The sequence below is a fragment of the Macaca fascicularis genome, chromosome 7 (genome assembly GCF_037993035.2).
Source record: "Macaca fascicularis isolate 582-1 chromosome 7, T2T-MFA8v1.1".
NCBI lineage: Eukaryota > Metazoa > Chordata > Mammalia > Primates > Cercopithecidae > Macaca > Macaca fascicularis.
The window spans coordinates 82,212,001-82,231,809 of NC_088381.1; the positions used below are offsets into that span (position 1 = coordinate 82,212,001).

The 19,809-nt window shown below is 37.6% G+C and overlaps 1 long non-coding RNA gene across 1 annotated transcript in view; it reads left to right on the forward strand.

The window, feature by feature from the left end:
* The window catches only part of LOC123574373 (uncharacterized), a 177,973-nt gene that overhangs the window by 141,012 nt on the left and 17,152 nt on the right, over positions 1-19,809 (forward strand). Inside the window, exon 3 of the long non-coding RNA XR_006699227.2 lies at positions 15,334-15,420. This is a non-coding gene — a long non-coding RNA (uncharacterized lncRNA). The remainder of the gene's footprint in view (positions 1-15,333; positions 15,421-19,809) is intronic.

A 19,809-nucleotide genomic window follows, 5' to 3' on the forward strand; every position in this document is an offset into this window, starting at 1 on the left:
GGCTAAATTTGAGAGAAGAACAAAGTAACCAGCTTTCTCCGGCAGGCCAGAAGTGAGTCTCCAGCTCTTTGTGTACACACATGTTGATCAAAATATTTAGTGACTGTGCCTGAGTATTATGAGCCATCATACAGGGAGTGTTTGCCTGCAAGTAAAGTTATCCCCACAGAGGAGATCTTATAATCTCATCACCTACCCTCTTGTACAGTTGCAAATGGGGCCATATACACATGTGGGTTTAAGAAAATGGTGCCTCTAGTATTTGAAGATATTATCTAACCTCTAGAGTCCTTAATACTTCTGCAGGATGACAGGAGTATTACTGGTTTCCCTCAGGTTCATCTTTCTGAGGCAATTTATATGGAGCAACCTCTTAGCATTAGGAATCATTCCAGGTTTCTTCTTCAGGCACTGGGGTCTATGAAGCATTCAAAATTAGTCTGTGATGGGAGCTATTTTAGCCTCATAAGATATGCCCTCAGATTATACTTAACATTTTTTTCTCTTTAAAGAAACACTGGCCATAAAAATGTTTAATTGGCCAGAAGTATCTCTGGAGGCACGCTGTTTCATTAACTCAAGGAGACATCAGAGACATTTTAAGAGATAAATCTGACCTGCTGAACACTAACATTTTGTAAGATTAGAAGCCTAGACTATAAAAGCAGTTTGCCAAGACATACATTTATGGATTTTACTTGATGGACTTCTGTGTTCCACTTCTATAGCTTAAGTCTCTTTCTGTTATAATATGAGCAACGTAAAAGAAGGCAAATAATTAGGGCTTGATAGAGATCTCAGCTTATGTTTCTCAAAAATCAGTTGAAGGAGTTTTATGCGACATTTGCCATTTATATCTTAAGGATGCCCTGAAATCTAAAGCTGTCTTAATGTCAGCCGCATGTGAGGGTCTCTGTAGAAAGGTGATCAAAAGGACTCTCCTGGCTTAGGTGCCCTTTGTCTCAGAGGAAGGTGATCCACGGCATCTGGAGATGATGGAACGCATGATTAACATTACCACAGAGAATGATTAATATCTTCTTAAGACATCTACTTCCAGATTATCCATCATTTCATTAGAGTGAAAAAAGTTCCCTGTGAAAAGGGGCTGGCCCTCTGAACCATGAATAACTCACCCACCCCTTGACATGTTTACTAATTGAGTAGCAGAGCAGGCTTAATACTTTAATATATTTATACTAAGCAAATTATGACTTTTTTTCAATGCTTGGGGTGAGTTCAGGATTGTAGTGAAATAACAAAGTGCTTTTGTTTGGCAATTAAAGGTCATTTTATGATTAATACCAAACTTAACCCTTATTCTTGACAGAAAGCATTAATTTTTTTGTCGTAAACCATTGACCAGATTTCTTGTGAGAGATTTTTGCTATGCAATATTGGTTAATTTGCACTGTAGACGTGACATTTAAAAGATTCCTCATTAACCAGGGCCTTTGAAAGCATCTAGTTTTAGCCTGAGTCTTGAGTCCATGAATTTATTTAGTGTTTTACTTAAAGAGAGATTATGTATTCAGGAGAAGAAAGTGCAAGGATGATGTCAGTTTTCTGTATTTTCTTCATCTCCACTATAGAATGAAATTCTCCTTAATGTGGTGGTGATTCTCCAAATACTGAGCCTTCCCTATCCCGCAGAGTCCTAAAATGTAATGCCCAAATTATACTAAAAACTACTTCAATATGTGTGGCTATTTACATACTAAATCAAGAAAATGATTTGTACAAGTCAATTAACAGATCACTTTTTTATTTCTTAAACTCAAAATACTTTTCATTTCAATACCTTGTCCTCAGAATTTTTCATTTTATTTTGTTTATGTACAATTTTGGGAAAACGTCACATTTATATTTACCTTCAGGAACGATCTCTATCCTGCTCCATTCCTGACACCAAGAATTGATTTAAGATTTTAGTTTTCAACCAGTCCTTTTGGAACATAAAACACATGAAATTAGATGAGGAAATGGCCTTAGTAAGACCCCTTCGAGGAGCTTCCTGAGGCCCTGAGACAGAGTCAAGTTCTTGGTGCCTAAAGATAAGGAAGGGGTACTGTCCACGTTACTCAGCTCACCAGCTGTGTGACTTTGAGTGTGTCACGTCTAGTCTCCAGATACCTGGGAACTGAAAGCCTAGGCTAAATGATCGCTCCAAATCTGTGACATTAATGAGATGAATTCAATGAACAGTCTTCATAATATTTACATAATTTTCTCATATGATACGTTGTATCGTGATAAATCTTACATTTCTAAAACTGATAACTCATCTATGTTGTCATGTTAACCATGTATTGTGTCATTTGTGTGATGTGCATGTGATGCTGCACCTATCAGAAAGACTCAATTCCGAGAAGAAAAAAAAATTACCTTACACTTTATTTAAAGTCTCTTGAACATCGTATATATTTTTTCTTTCCTTTTTTTTTTTTTTTCCCCCTTTGGTGAAAGGAAGCAACTGATTAGGAAAACACTCATTTCAGGGAATGTCCAAACTAGAAAATGACGTGAGAGGATACAATTTATTTCACACTTCTATGAATAAAATGTTTCTTTGTTTCAACGACCTAAAAGATTATAGTTTATCACAACCAAATTCAAGTGTGTCTACTATATTATACTACATGTACCATAAACCAGAAATAGACTCATTGATGTAAGATTCATTTCCTGAGGAAGGGTCTACAGAGCACTATTCTGTGAGCCTTTTATAAACAGCAAGTAAAAACAAACAACAAACAAAACTTAAATACTTGTTAGAAATGCAAAACTAAATAATGTTAAATAAATTTCTTTACCATAAGAGTTTTCACATTGTTTGGATTTTTTAAGAAGGCATAAAGCATACTTCCCAAACTAATTTGGCAACCAACCACTCATTTATTTATTTTATTCTTTTTTCATACTAAAACTGAGTGGAAAATAATTGTATGTACACAAACATGCATAAATGTGTATTTATATTTCACTACATATTATTATATATCTGTTTATGCATATGTGGTAATAGATATATAATTTTTATCATATTTCAAGATTGTGGCTTAGGCTGGAGAATTAAGAAATATTTGTGGTAAGCGTGAAAAAATGAATAATCTAATGATAGATATAAAATTCAACAAGAATGGCTGTGACACAAAGTCTGAAAGAGTAGAAATAATTTACAATCAGATAATTTATTATTTATATATCCATCCTTTGTTTGTAATATGCAGACATGTCTGACTAAGTCCAGAACAAGAAAATGATATGAAATTTTGGCCATTGGCTTTACCTTTAGTGAGTGTATCCCAACTACCTTGGTGGAGTGGTGGTTTTAGAGTCACGTCAACATAACCTTCATTTCATGTTTTGGTAAAACTTTAAAAGATTCTGGGGGAGTGTGGTGTGAAACCAACTTTAGATATGTAGGGTGCATGAAGGTCTCTACCATGGCCAGATTAGGGGCGCTTGGGCAAGCTCTTGCCCTCTAGACTGTGTCAATAAACACTTTGACTCTAAATAACTATCAGTGTGTCAAGGAGGAACTGCTCTGCTCTGTAGGTGGTGGTCCTACCTGGCTATCTCTATAGCAGGACATTTTGTTTAAACATCTCTTCAGAGGCACAAAGAGGCACAACATCAAAGAGATGTTGGAGACCTTACAAAGAGGTCAATCTGACCTGAGATGAACATTGTCACTTCAGAAACTTAATTTCCTATTTCCTACTGCTTTTGCAACTGATGTCAAAACTCTTTTGGAATGAAGTGGCATACCCTCATCTGAGGGGCACTGATATGCTAGGGAGGTATGAGTTTTCTGGTCAAGCATCTCTGAGTTCAAATTCTGGCTCTGCTACCTACTACTACTTGTGTGTTTTCTCAGTTTTACCCTCCAAGATGTATGATGGAGCCTTGATACTCAGAATGTATTACATGTGACATCCACATGCCTTGGGAGCTTTTAAGAAATGCAGAATCTTAGGTCCCACTAATAAATAAGAATCAGCATTTAACAAAGTACCGGGTGATTCACTTGTACGTGACAGTTTGGAAAGCCATATTGGATATGATACCAATAAAGATATCCTGGAAGTCACTTGTGGAGGGATCTTGAAAAATATAAACTATGGCACATGATAAATACATTATTATAATGATTCTCATCACTGAGATCAAATCATTGAATCCCTTTGGATTACTGGATAATGTTTTCCCTCAACATCTTTCCATTTGCTCAGAAACAGATATACCATGATCACTGTCTATTAGATTGTATCATCAACTTGATACCTCAGCTTTTCTCTTACTCCTTCTCACCTTCTGATGGTGCACCCATTTCTTTGGGATTCATCACACACTTGTAAAGTGTAATATAAGACCAATTCTTGATTAGCGTTAACTTGGACTTCAAATATTTGTCTTTCCTTTTTTCATTTCTGGAATTTCAATATTAAGTTTTGTAAAACTCTGCTTTCAGTTCACTACATTTAAGAACAATAGGCAGTAAACCACTAATTATAGGTTTAAGTAGACCTCCTTCTGTGTTCCTGTTGTATCACACTATCCTGGTGTTGTAGCGTGTCAGGACAAGTTTCGTGTTGGCGTTATTAACATTGTAGTGTCTTGACCACTCAGGAGGAATTACCTGAGGAGGAAAATAGGCAGCCATAGTTGCCCCAGAGCAAAAAGTTCTCCTGTCTTCTGCCAGTGAAATAGGAGAGCATATCAATTTACTTGTCACTACAATCGTTATGTGATTGTGCGTGTGTAACAAAATAAGTGAAAATAGAGTTAAAAACTTTAGAAAATCCTTTGTTGACATCCTTGTCTATAAAGAAACAGAAAATCAGAAAAAAAAGTCTGACCAAAACCCTTTAAAGGAAGGGGCAGAAGAGATGATAAGAGGAAACTGCAGTAAATGGCCAAAGATCAACTCTGATCCAAGGGTTTTTTGGTTTTGTTTTGTTTTCAAATCTCTGGGAGACAGCTTGGTTTGGTGAGAAAGTCTGTGAGTTCTGGACCCCTGTCCCACCTATTGAATACATAGCTTTGAAGAAGTTACTTCACTTCTCTGGACCTCAGTCTTTCCACCTGAAGAAGAAGAGTTCTCTCTCCCATTACCTCATTACCTCTTCTGTTTGAAGACAGCATGTTGCTCACACAGCACTTATATTATAAATATCACAGTTCTTCAAGATCACTCACTATTTATTCCACAAACATTCAACTCCAGCTTGTCTTTTCCCCTCAACGCAATGGCCTCTGGGGCTCAGGCACACAGGGCCGTAAGCATTATTTAAGCCACAGCCTGTAAAGACCTTTGGCCAGTGAAGACCCTGCCCCACCCTCCAGGCCTCAGCATCCCCAGTCAGGTGACTGTTTGTCCTCCTCTTTGCCCTCTCTGCTCCGTTGGGATCGTCCTGGATTTTCCCTCTATGCAACTGCTGTCCAGAGCAGCTGCACCCACTACATCTTCAGCAGTGGACCGAGGAGGGTATTAATCATATTTTTGAGGAGGACACTCTGCTATTTATCTCCCTGACACCTCCAGCGTTGGGCTGCCCAGGCCTGCCCACAGTCCATTGACTGGTGAGATTACACATTACCTTGCTCCATTGCCTCTCCCTGCCCTCTCCATTGACTGGCTGTTCAACAGTGGGGTTGTGTTTGTTCAATCAGACATAATTTATACCTTTTTTGTTCTTTCTGGAGAGTGCATGTTAATATTGAGTTGAAGTACAGCATTTTCAGCTGAATTTCAGGCTAAACAAAACTGAGACCAAAGATGCTAAAAAATTCTGTCACCCCTCCCCTAGTGCAACCAACTACCATGGAAATTATGGGGACATGTGGGCTTTAGCCAGCAGTTGCACTTGCTCCCAGGTTTTGTTATAAATTGTATACAGATGTGCATTTATACATAGTCTCTACCTCAAAGTTTAGAAGTCCCTACAGAGAAATAGTCCATCCTTCACTCAGCTTCCATGTAATTCCTTTTCGCCTTTATGTGTAATCTCTCATTACAAGTCACTCTGGTTTGTTTGGCATCTCATAGTCTCATTTATCACTTATCTTCTCTCTTCTTAACTCTTTTTTAAATTTTAAAATTCAAAGCAAGGAGAGGGTAGCAGGATTTACTTAATGACAGCAAAAATCCAAATATGTAAATAGCATTAATAATTAAATTAATTGCTGATTAGCTAATCAGTAAGATTAATCGTAAACTGCCTGCAGAGGGACAAAAGGCTAAGGCTTCGCCACTACACACCAAAGTGACTTGGTATTTTGTGTTCAAAAACATTGTTCCCTTAAATGCATTTCTGACATTAATAACTGGCTGAAAATCTGTAGGATTATACTGAACAGGCAAGTCAAAGAAAAGAAACATTCAATCAAGAGTTTTCTGAATTGTTCATGCAGTTATTCAGCAAGTAATTATTATATTCCTACTATGTGCCAAGTGCTCTGCAAGCAGATGAATTTATTTTGGTTTTACACACACTTGATTTTATTTAGTTAGTTATTTAATGTAGAATGGCATGATGGTTTCCTATGTTAATAAAAACCTAGAAATGCAAAACTTTCATACTGACTCCTTATTACATTGCATGGCTTGTACACCATACATTAGAAGGTGGAAATGTCTGTCCTCTGGCTGGTGCCTAGCAGCAGTAAGAATAATTGAGGAACATCAGAAAGAGCACTAGATTGGAAGCTAGGTCGGGTTATGCTGGAATCCTGTCTCTATGTGTAATAGTTACATGCTTTTAGAGAAGTTCTCCAATCACTATGAGTTTCAGTTGTTGCTTCTGAAAATAGGGATACTAACAATCCTGATGAAAATAAATTACAATAAGTGTTTGAAGAGGTTGGCACATAGATAACATTCGACACCTGTCAATTTGGTCATCATAATTTGTGTTAGTGAATGGAAACAGACTTATACTCAAAAAAACATTTATTATAAATATACTATTTTATTAGTCAATTCTCGCCCTCCTGACACTGGGTAATTTACAAATAAAAGATGTTTAACTGGCTCATAGTTCTGCAGGCTGTATAGGAAGCACAGTGGCTTCTGCTTCTGAGGAGGTCTCAGAAAACTTACAATCATGGTACAAGGTGAAGGGAAAGCGAGCACATCTTCCACAGCTGGAGCAGGAGGAAGACAGACAGAGGGGGGAGGTGCTACACGCTTGTAAACAACTGGATCTCAGGAGAACTCACTGACTATCATGAGGACACTACCAAGGGGCATGGTGTTAAACCATTCAGGAGAAACCACCCACCGGCATGATTCCATCACCTCCCACTAGGCCCCACTTCCAACACTAGGTATTATAGTTTGACATGAGATTTGGTGGAAACACAGATCCAAACCCTATCAACTATCAAATCTGCCCATTCCTCAGAAAACCTAGGGAAATATACAATAACATGTAGAAGTGATGAGCACATTGTACATTAGCGTGTGCTGCCCTTGTCATCTCTGTATTACTCTGGGAGTCCTGCCAGTCCACTGGCTGCTTGTGTGTTGTGGTGTCCACTGGGTGGACACAATCCATGGCTTCCTCCATTGTTTTGGGCATCCATGCGCTTCCATTGTTTCCAGACTCCATAAGTGTTTTGAAGGTGTCTGTGTTATGATGGTTCCCACCAAACTCACATTTTGTTTGTACTTATATCTACATTGTTAACTTTATATTTGTTCTAGGTATGCATGCATCTATAATTGTTCTGTTGTTCTGGTACGGATGTTTCTCCAGGACCAAGCCACAGTTTAGTGGAAGCTGATGTATAGGAGTCAATTTGGCTTAGCATAAATCTTGGCTCTGCCCTTTGCTATGTAATTTTGATGACTTTTCTTAGCTTCAGTTTTCTCATATATAAAAATACAAATATCAGTTCTGTTCTGCAGTGTTGTCGTGAGGACTGAATGAAGTACCATGCAAAGCACCCTGCATGTAATAAGGACTCAGTCAGTGCTTGTTTCTCTCCTCTGTCTTTCCTTCCTTTTTCTTTTCTTTTCTTTCTCTCTTCTTTTTGCATTTACCTTGTTGTTATTGCAGTTAAATAACATTGCATAATGAAAATACTGTGAGATTTAAAATTGGAAAAAAAAATTGTTTAAATCTTAGATTCTTCAATCACTTTGGACAGATTATTTAACATTTCAAATCTCAGTTTCCCTATTTCAAATAGGGGTGTGGTCTTCACCCACACCACCCTGAACACACCCCATCTCACCTAATGGGGTATAATTGCACCCTTATTGTAAGGTTGTGTGAGAAGCAAATTTGATTCTGGCACCACATGCATCGTATTCCCAAAAGGAAATCCATACCTTGTTTTCTTTTTTTCTTCCCTATTTCTCAGCAAAAAATGAGGACAGGACCTCCACTCCTACCTTCTGTCTTAGTGTCCCAGTTAAATAGTCAAATATTTAAAAAATAGTTCAGCTGAGCAAGCTCAGTTAAGAAGGATAGAGTATTATACAAGCTTCTTCCACATTGGTTCTATAAAGTCATATTGAATGGAAAGACATGAAATAAAGAACCGGAGGAACTTCTACCCAATATAATTGGAAAGAGAAGAGCTGTGGCTATTCTCTGGTCTCTCACGGTTATTCACATTTCTGATTTTCTCCCCACAAGTGTCTATTCTTTTCCTTCTCTTACATATATGTGTACGGCCAGCACCTTTAATTCTACATGGGGATCTCTCCCCTGCCCCCACCACCATCTAGTTCCTTTGCATGTTTTAATTCAAACGTCTAAGAAAGAAAATCTAATTGAAATCACTCCTCACTTTCAGGAGGAGTAGTACCTATCCTGGGTTCTTTACGAGCTTATTAATTGGATCCCATTGGTAATAGGTCATCCCATCAAATCCATCTGCTGTAGACACAGCCCAGAAGATTCTCTGCTTAGGGGTGAATGTGGGAGACTAAAGCAGAAGTGGAAGCTGAGCTTGGCAGATACATTGACACATATAGAACACGAAGCTAGTTAATTTTTACTAATGAGTGAAATTGGTCTCTGTTCTGTGGTAGTACATTTGAAAAATCTCGTAGAGGAAGAATCAAGATAAATAGAGTTGAGATAAAAAAAAAAAAACAAGAGGAAGAAGAAGAAAGAAAGCTAAGGAAAAAGAATATTTTATTATTCCATCGTAAACCCAAAGGAAACCTCCTGACAGCATCCCACAATTATCTCTAGAACACCAGAGGATTCTCTGCCAATTAACTTTAGTTTACAAGAAGTTTTACAGGCTATGTTGCAGAAAATTTCTCTGCTGGTGGAGATAACATCTAAATAACCTGGTGAGGCTTTTCCACTCTAATTGTAATAAGGTTTTGAACTCAACAAAAGCTCTTGACAGGGGTGAGAAGATACCCTCTGCAAGCATGCTCTGAGGTGACCGTGCAGACAAGGCACTCTCTTAGAGGCTGGGATGTCAGTGCTATTCTCATTAGGGGCCTTCAGCTACCAAAGCAAGCCCTGGCCCCCAGATTCTCCAGGGAAAGGCAGAGACCTCAGGAGGACACAACAGGAAGGGTGAGAGAAAGCCCAAGAAGGCAGTAGGGATATTTGTAGGAAAAAGAATTAGAGGCTGTTATAAAGCCAAGAGCTAAAAAAAAAAAAAAAAAAAAAAAAAAAAAAAAAAAAAAGTGTATTCTATAGTTGAATTCAAAGTGGAAATAATCAAATCTCCCCATTAGGCAGGTAATTCGAAAATCAGGTTCTTTAAATAGAGTGAATTAGCAGCACTCAGAAAATTCTTATATTTAAGGAAGACATTTCACTCTAGTGGCATTCTCAGTAGATTTCTTTATACTTTTCTCAATGATGAGGCATTGCAAAAATACTGGTAAAAATCTCTATTCCCGGTTTTAGTTTTCCTGCAGGAAACAAACAAAAAAACCCCACTTTTATTGGTATGAAGAGAATTTTGCCAGGTTAAATTCAAAACCACTAGTATTGGGCTCCTTCAGTGTGTATACAGTCTACGTGTGAGTCCATTTAATAATCCTTTGCCAATGTTTGTCCACAGCTTCTCTTTAATAAAGGTAATTTATTTTCATCTCTTGGCAAATTTGGAGATCAGAATTTGCCTGGCTAGGGTGAGCATAAAGTCAGTTGCTGATAAATGGCCTTAAAATATTTCTGCCACATGATTTTATAGGATCCTTTCTCTTGAACCATTCTCAGTTCCGTAATTTTGCACTGTGATTGTAGGCCAACCACTGGGGTATTCAATCTTCTAGATCAGGCCAGATAGGAAAATAGCTGTGCATTGATGACTTTTTCCTGGTTTGTTTGACAGTGTCTGTATCTATAATCAGGATCTCACCACAGGTCCAATGTGTCTACTCGCCTGGGCTTTTGAACTCAGTGTTTGCAAACCAGTAACAGAAAGATAGAAAGATATGAGTTGAGTTCTGTTACTTCTTCGCTTGATTTGAGACATTTTATGTAGGAATTAGGATAAACCTCTTTCTTAAGAATAGCTCTACCTTTTTGAAGAAGACTCAGCAAAGATAAAGTTGTGTGGCTACACTGGTAGATATAATTTGAAAAGCAGCACTTGAGATTTCATTTGAGAAAAACAAACGTAAAACTTACACACAGGACTGGCTATATAATTTGTGGGGCCCATTGCAAAATGAAAAGGCAGAACCTCCTTGTTCCAACATTATTAAGAATTTCAAGATGATGCCCACAGAGCATTAGACTGAGCTGGGGTTCCTTCTGAGCATGGGATGCTGTGCTCTTGCCCCGCTTGGAAGGCAACTGGTGAATTGACTCAATGTAGTCATTTTTTCCTCAGTGTTTTCTGGAGGCCCAGGTAAGAGTGATTATGAGACTGATTAATTAAAATAACAAACACAGAGATTTGTTTCTAGGGTACTTTCAAAATTCCAGAATTCACTAATTACATAGAGCCCATCTTGCTATTTCTGTATGCACAATCATTAGATAAATGCTTCTGTTGTCCTGTGGGACATGCAGATAGTATTATGAACTCTTGCCTGTAGGATTAAGACTGACTATTCCTGTTCTCCCTTGTAGGTGAATGGTCCCACTGGAGACCCTGTGCAATGTTACAGTGTTGTACAGCTTATGCCAGGAAGCCCAGCGGAGGCACTTTTGAATAGCCATTAAGTCATCTGAACAGGGGCACTCAGTTCAAGGAAAGCAGAGAGACCTCTACATGCGCAGCATTGAATTAAAACTGCACCATCACAGGGGCAAGCCCGTCACAGATACAAGGGCAAACAGTCTTCCCATCTGGGGGCAATCAGAGTCTCTACTGTGGAGGGTGTTGAACAGCTTCCAAGAGCTAATCCATGAAAAGAGTTTCACATCGAGCTAGTATATAATAAAGGCTCAGTGGATGCTAGCTCTTATTATTACTCTAAAACGAAGTCCTGAATCTTTAGCTCCATTTATATTTCCATTAAAAATGTGTAGGAGAATGTTAAAGTTGCATCATTGATGGTGATTTTTGTTTGGACGGGTCTGTTTCTAAAGTCCTTGAATAGAAAAGGGATTATTTTCTCGTTTAAGGGTTTGGCCATTCATGGGTCCCTGGAATTTGAGATAATTTTATGACTAGGATTCTGGGGCAGAGAGGGGTATTTTAAAATTAAATTAAAATTTTAAAACAGTTTTGGATTTACAGAAATACTGCTAAGACAGCACAAGGAATTCCTATATATCCTACACTATTTCTTCTATTGTCAAAATCTTAAATTGTTATAGCCACATTTGTCAAAATGAATGAACCAATACTGATGCCGTATTAACTAAATAAATAAACTCAAATGAAATTTATATTTAGATTTCCTTAGTTTTTACCTCCTTTTTGGTTGTTTGATTTATTTTGTCCTTTTTTTCCATTCCAAGTTCCATGCAGGATTCATATCATTCATATCACATTTAGCTACCACGTCTCCTTAGGCTCCTTTTGGCTGTGATGATTTCTCAGGTTTTCTTTGTGTTTGATGATCTTGACAGTTTAAAGAGTAGCAGTGGCCAGGCGTGGTGGCTCAAGCCTGTAATCCTAGCACTTTGGGAGGCCGAGGGCTAATCACAAGGTCAAGAGATCAACACCATCCTGGCCAACATGGTGAAACGACGTCCCTACTAAAAATAGAAAAATTAGACAGGTGTGGTGGCGTGTGCTTGTAGTACCAGCTACTTGGGAGGCTGAGACAGGGGAATCGCTTGAACCCAGAAGTCAGGGGTTGCAGCGAGCTGAGATCATGCCACTGCATTCTAGCCTGGGCAACAGGCGAGACTCCTTCCCAATAAAAAGAAAAGAAAAGAAAAAAAATGTAGTAGTGAGGCATTTTGTGGAGTGTCCCTCAATACAGATTTGTCTGATGATTTTCTCATGATTTGATTGTGGTGATGGGTTTTTGGGGAGAAAACCACAAGTGTAAAATGTCATTCTCATCACATCATAATAAGAATGCATGCTATCTACATTGTTTATAATGGATGATGTTAACCTTGATCACATGGCTAAGGTAATTTTGTAAGGATTTTTCACTGTAAAGTTATTCTTTGTTGTTAAGAGGGGGCATTAAAAGAATTTAGAGTTCCACATCCCAGAAGAGGAACATGATGTAACAGTATCCTTGAGCATAGCCTCCTGCTAGTCTGTATGTGTGGTTCATCTAACATGGAATCCAGTATGCAGAAGGCACTCAATACATACTTGATGGATGCAGGAGAGAGAAGTGGCCCAGGAATGTCACTATCTGAAGAACCCTATAGCTAATTGCAGTAATTTGACATAGTTATCTTGCTGTGTTAACAATTTGCTTCACATTGTTTTAGATACTTGAGATATAGTGTTCATTGAACTCTCATAGCAACTCTCTGAGGCAGCAACTATTATCATCCTAATTTTTCAGATGTGGAAATGGAGGCACACAGAAGTTCAATAACTCACTCAAGGTTGCACAGTGATTAAGTGGTCAGGATTGAAATCCAGGCAATCTGGCTTCAGAGATCATGCTCTTAAACACTTCAGCCTATTGCTCTTTGAAAGTTAGGAAGACATAGTCTGAGTTGGTCTCCTTAGGAAAGACTTCAAATCTCAAATCACATTAAGAGAAGCTCTTTAATAGGTGTGTGGTCTATACTCCATAAAATATGTGAAAAACATAAAAATAAAATCTGGATTTTTTTTTTTTTTTTTTTTTTGGTAAGTGCTAATACCCTCTCAACTCCACCCAGGCTGGAGTGCAGTGGCATTGTCTTGGCTCACTGAAACCTCCGCCTCCCGAGTTCACGCCATTCTCCTGCCTCAGCCTCCCAACTAGCTGAGACTACAGGTGCCCGCCACCAGGCCCAGCTAATTTTTTTGTATTTTTAGTAGAGACAGGGTTTCACCGTATTAGCCAGGATGGTCTCGATCTCCTGACTTTGTGATCCGCCCGTCTTGGCCTCCCAAAGTGCTGGGATTACAGGCGTGAGCCACTGCTGTCTGCTTTTACCAAAGAATTTGAGATTCATCGGGATTTGACAAAAGTGGAAGCAAGTAAGCCTAAAAGAAAAAAAAAGAAAGGAAAAAGTCGCTAGTAAGAACATTAAGGAGTACCATTTCAAGTCATGTAAAATTTGAGGAATTTGTACTTCTCTAGTTCAAATTTTCATTTGTAGAATGTCTTCTTAATTCCGTGACAGCACTAATAATTGTTTTAGTGTTTTTGGAGCACATTCTTCTTAATACATACTTTATTATACCTACAGTCACAAATTTATATCTGTAAATTATAATTTTTTGGAGCAACACAAATTCAATCAGTGAATAGTAACAACTAAAGTATTTCCTAAGCCTTTTTTAAAAAAAAATTCTACAGATAATCAGAGCATGAAGCACATTTTAATTAAGCTATACTACACTACATCACACACTCACATATTCAAATATAGCACATGTATGCATAATAACAACAGTCATTCAATGAGAAGCCCTAAGTTACCCTAGCTCCAGGTAATACTGATACTCCCCTCCATGATGTTGACAGGTTCTTTATTAGAACATTTTGATACCCACCTTCTTAAACTGTATGAGTCAATCAAATAGTATAAAGTTATAATCTGGAATTATTCTTTATTTTCAAGCTTATGAAGTTCAAACACAAATATTTGCATTCACCTATCCTATTTGAAGAACAAATTCTGCTTGGAGCATCATTTATGCACAGAATGACTCGCAAGAGGAAATTTTTACCCCTGAGGCTACTTAATAGCATTGTCTTAGCCTTAGTCTATATACATGTATGCGGTGTGCATTGTAGGAAATCTCACACAAACCTGTACCTTTCACATGCATGAGTACCAACACGAGGCAAGAAATACCAGTGTTTAGGTGCTGTTCCACTTGCTGTTCAAGCTGCCTTCCCAAATTACTCACTTATAAAAAAGACAAGACTAAAAGAAAAAATCAAGCAAACAGTCATCTTGTTTTTATAAAATTAGACCAAGTTACATCTTTTAATGGCAAACCTTTCTGGATATTTTTTACATAACATCTAGTATGTTTTCTTATTTTGGTCAGCATTCAATGTTTGTCCTCTGATTATTTTGGCCGTGATGTTTTGCAAATGTAAATCAACCTTTAAAGCATCAATTTTAAAGGCAGGAAGTAGGGGCCGGGCACGGTGGCTCATACCTATAATCCCAGCACTTTGGGAGGCCAAGGAGGGAGGATCACCCGAGGTCAGGAGTTCAAGATCAGCCTGGCCAACATGGTGAAACCCTGTCTCTACTAAAAATACAAAAATATTACTTAGACTGTATGCAGTACTATATTAATCATCTGTGGTGTATTAATAGTAACATTTTAATTACAATTTTCTTGAAATTGTTGCAATAAGGAAGAATAATGTAAACATTTTCAGTATACAAAATATTACCAATACACACAGATATAACTATTTCATCTAATTACTTTGATTATGTAAGAGCTGAGCATATTTACATAGAGTGTGTATACAGTCACACGTTTCCTATATACCAGTGAATGTGTGCATACATATATAGAGTGTGTGTACATATACATGTAATACAGTATGTTATTGTGTTCTTGAATCCCACCATCATTCAGTGTCTTGCCAAATAGCATTACAGGCATAGTGCCAGATCTTTTCACTTCCCCACTGAAGTCACTTGGAACATATCTGAACGTGGCAAAATACATTTGCCAAGTTATGTGCATAAAAACATCCTTTGATCTTTCAGAGTCATAAATATGTAATAAAGTACATGATTGCCCTACTGATCTGTCCAACATCAATCTTATCTTCCTTTTTTATAGGTTCATCAAAATAAGATATGATCAAGGTACAAAAGAGTTAAAGAAGCTATTTATTTTAATGTTTCCTTGGAGAGCATGCTTGTTATTGTGAGTACAAATTATATATATATAATATTTCATGAATGATGTTGAGGCATTAAAAATCACCTCTGCTCTTGAAGTTAACACAAAACTCTGGCCCACCGCCAATACTCTGCTTGTCCCCTTCTGGCTTCCTACTAGATACAGTGTCATTTTTTCCGGAATAATAGTGGAATAGCTGCACAAAATTTTGTTTTTAAGTCATAGACTCAATTCTAAACATCATTTATTTTTCAAATGTTCAGATATTTATACCCTTAAAGAACTATTTCTTTTGAGCCAAAGAGTACTAACCAAAGTTAGGGATGATCCACATTTTAAGACATCAAAATAAGGTTTATGGAGAGGAAAACAAGGATGGTGGAGATAATAGGAAGGAACTATGTAAGCAAAGGACAAGATATTTTACTGTTGTTGTTTTGTTCTTTAAGAAGTGCATATCACTGACTTCTATTCCAACTTGTGGTTTATTGAGTGTTTTTAACAACAAGCTGTAAGCGTGGGCTACATCAGGTGATGAGATCTTTACACTGACTTGTGAAATATTATAAGAAAGCAGAAACATTATGCAAGCAATAAATTGAGTGAGGGATGTTGTGAGTAGCAAAATCTACATTTTTTTCACAAGGAACAATTAAGATTGAACTAAGCATTTCAGTTGTGAAAAGGACACAAGTTTTACCTCATAGCAGAAAAAAAATTATCCAAGTTTAATCTGATATATTCAGGGCAGTATAAAACGGTGATTAATGTCAACGGGTACATTTTCAGAAATGTGAGCTGTGACTTCCTTCATGGTAGCACAGAATGGACTGAGTTAGTGTAGAATCAGTAATAAACCAGGACATTTTCTCCAGTGTACACAGTTATTCTATCAGGGAAGGCAGAAAGCACTCAAACAGTTCAATCAAATTCAATAATGTGGAAACATAATACAAGATTTTAATCTTGGCCAGCATGGTGGCTTATGCCTGTAATCTCAGAACTTTGGGAGGCCAAGGTGGGTGGATCACTTGAGGTCAGGAGTTCAAGATCAGCCTGGCATACATGGTGAAACTCCATTTCTACTTAAAAATTCAAAAATTAGCTGAGCATGGTGCTATTCTAGAGGTTGAGGCAGGAGAATCACTTAAATTTAGGAGACAGGGGTTGCAGTGAACCAAGATTATGCCACTGCACTCTAGCCTGTACTACAGAGCAAGACTGTCTCAAAAAATTTAATCTTACTATAAATTGTGAGACTGATTCATCATATAAATTTGGTTTTAGAAAAACAAAAATGACAAATACATTATCTGAGGCAGGTAAAAATGTAAACCACTTAAAGTTTAGAGAAATTTCTGAAACAGTACTATTTTGCCTATTGACATAAAAAGAACACTGGTCTTTACTAGGTCTTATTGATAACTTTGCATCTAAAAGATCATGAACAGTTGTGATTTCTATTTCACATAAATCTGTGGTTACAGTGGTCTTACTCTGATTTCCTATTAAAAAAAAATTCAGGCTTCTGCTTTGCACCAAACAATTTTAGTTGTGCCTTACTGTGGGAAGAGAAAGCTTCCTGTAATCCTGTATGCACACTCTGAATGGTTATGACCAGGTGAAAGACAATTGAGCCAACTCTCTACAGAGAACACTGCCTGACTTTGTAAAGGCATTTGAAGGCCAAAGATGTATCTATGTTTTGTGCACAGAGATGAAGGGAGCCCACACTTACGTTTCTGGCTAGGGATATCTCTAGTCTGACCATGTTTCATTCAATTCAAAATTACTCTAAGCTATGTCCAGAGCTCTGTGAGGGCACCCTACACGGGGCATTTATGTTTTTCATTCTTCTCTTACTCCCGTCTCTCATCTCTCACCCAAACCTGGTTTTCTCTCAGCCTTCAACCTTAGCTGTTTTAAATACCCTTAATCCTTAAGCCACCATCCCTCCTGTCCCATGCTCACTTAGAACTAATGAAGTCATCATTTTTCTAAGGAAATCAAGACTACGTATCTTGAATTTCTTTCTTAAGATCTCTTTTTTCAGCATTTCTCTTATTCTGCCTGATGCTGATTACTGTATCTCAGAGGAAAATATATCATGTTTTTATTCCTTATTTTATGAAAGAAACATTCAGTGATGCTTTTCCTGTTCAAGGATCTGAATTAAACTCATTTGAAACAAAGAAGATATATAATGCATAGCTTCTGCTTTAAAAAAGATACTATCTCAATGTGGCAGAATATACTACGTATAAAAGTGACTAATAATAGAGTCTCTAAGAAGTGTCCATGGGTGGAACAGAGAGTTGTCTAGGTTAGTAAGAGAAAAAGAAGCATTCTGGAGAGGAAAGGGAAATGTTGAGTAGGCTATTCAGCCAAGCCACACTCAAGATCAGGTACAGGCTTTAAAGGGCAGCCTGGGGCCAAACAAATGAGCCATGAACTCGGGCAGGACAGTCTAGACTTAACTTGATAGGCAATGCAGAAATTCTGTCCAGAGAACTGTTAAGATCTTTAGGTTATATTGTATTTTTAGAAGTGGCTTTTAACAATAAAACAGGTCCAGAGAGCAATTTCCAGTGTGATAGAGTGAGAAGGTCAACAAATCCTATCCCCAAAAAAGCAACGATACATCTGGATAAGATGATTAAAAAAAAAAAAATCATTTAAGCAACCCGATATTTAACCAAAAGCATAAAACAGAGAAGGGTTTATTTATGAAAACTACCAAACTTCTGGTATTAAATGTGGGAATCTGAGACATTTTTGAGTAAGGATGCTCCCATCCTCCATCCCACCTACCAGCTCCATCAGAGCCTTAGTTCAATCAAGGTGTGGCTGGCTTTGAAAATAGGAAGTTACCCATCATGGGAGAAGAGAACTCCCTTGACTTGTAATGTGGTCAAAGAAATCTCAAAGGTGAGAAAACAAGGGAGTTCAGAGGTTTCATTTGGCTGAGATTGCAGGTCGATTGGAGGTGAGATGTAGAACACAGGACTATTCAAGGATTTAACAGGGAGTTCTGGAAAATAGCCAAATCATTCCTAATAAGGTAGCCAGATATCTTCTTATGATTTTTTTAGATTATAATTTTAAACGGTTTCAGGGGTTTATCATATACAGGAAAATAACAAAAAGGAGAAGGTAGTAAAGGGACATATAGTGAAGCAATTTCTGTAATTAATGGATTTAAATTAGTATTATTTTGAAGTAGGTTTAGAGGAATATTATAATGCCTACAACAACTACAAAAAAAAGAACCCTCAAAATAATATATTAAGAAATAACAGAAGTAAAGCCATATTTATGTAACCTAAAACAAAACAGCAAGAGAGGAATAAAAACTTTAAAAATGGTAGCATTCAAATGGCAAGCAAATTGGCAAATAAAATTTTACCTATATAAAAATGATAATAGATGTAAAGATTCTTTAGTGAAAAACCAGACTGCCAGTTTAGATTTATTTTTTAAAACCTGATTCTATAATTTCTACCAAAAACACTTTGTATTCAAAGACATAGATTGACTGAATTTTTCTTTTAATGCCTAAATATGTAGGGGGCAATTTGTAGAGGGAAACTTAAGTACATCAGAAATACGTAACAACCATAATGTGTATACACATCTAGCAAGAGAATCCCAAGCACATGAAACAACAAACTAGCAAACTGAAATGATATATCAACCATTCAACAATAACTGCTGAAAGAATTCAGTGACTTACTTTCAATGATTAATAAGAAAGATAGAAATTTATCAAGTTTAAAGACTTGAACAGGACTATAAAACAATTTGACCTAATCGTCATATATAAACCCTTTGGTGTAACTACTGAAGATAGATATTGTCAGGCCTCTGAGCCCAGGCTAAGCCATCATATCCCCTGTGACCTGCATGTATACATCCAGATTGCCTGAAGCAATTGAAAATCCACAAAAGAAGTGAAGATAGCCTTAACTGATGACATTCCACCATTGTAATTTGTTTCTGCCCACCCTAACTGATCAATGTACTTTGTAATCTCCCCATCCTTAAAAAGGTTCTTTGTAATTCTCCCCACCCTTGAGAATGTACTTTGTGAGATCCACCCCCTGCCTGCAAAACATTGTTCCTAACTCGACCATCTATCCCAAAACCTGTAAGAACTAATGATAATCCACCACCCTTTGCTGACTCTGTTTTTGGATTCAGCCCGCCTGCACGCAGGTGACTAAAAAGCTTTATTGCTCACACAAAGCCTGTTTGGTGGTTTCTTCACACGGACAGGTGTGAAATTTGGTGCCTTGACTCGGATCAGGGGACCTCCCTTGGGAGATCAATCCCCTGTCCTCCTGCTCTTTGCTCCGTGAGAAAGATCCACCTACGACCTTTGGTCCACAGCCCAACCAGCCCAGGGAACATCTC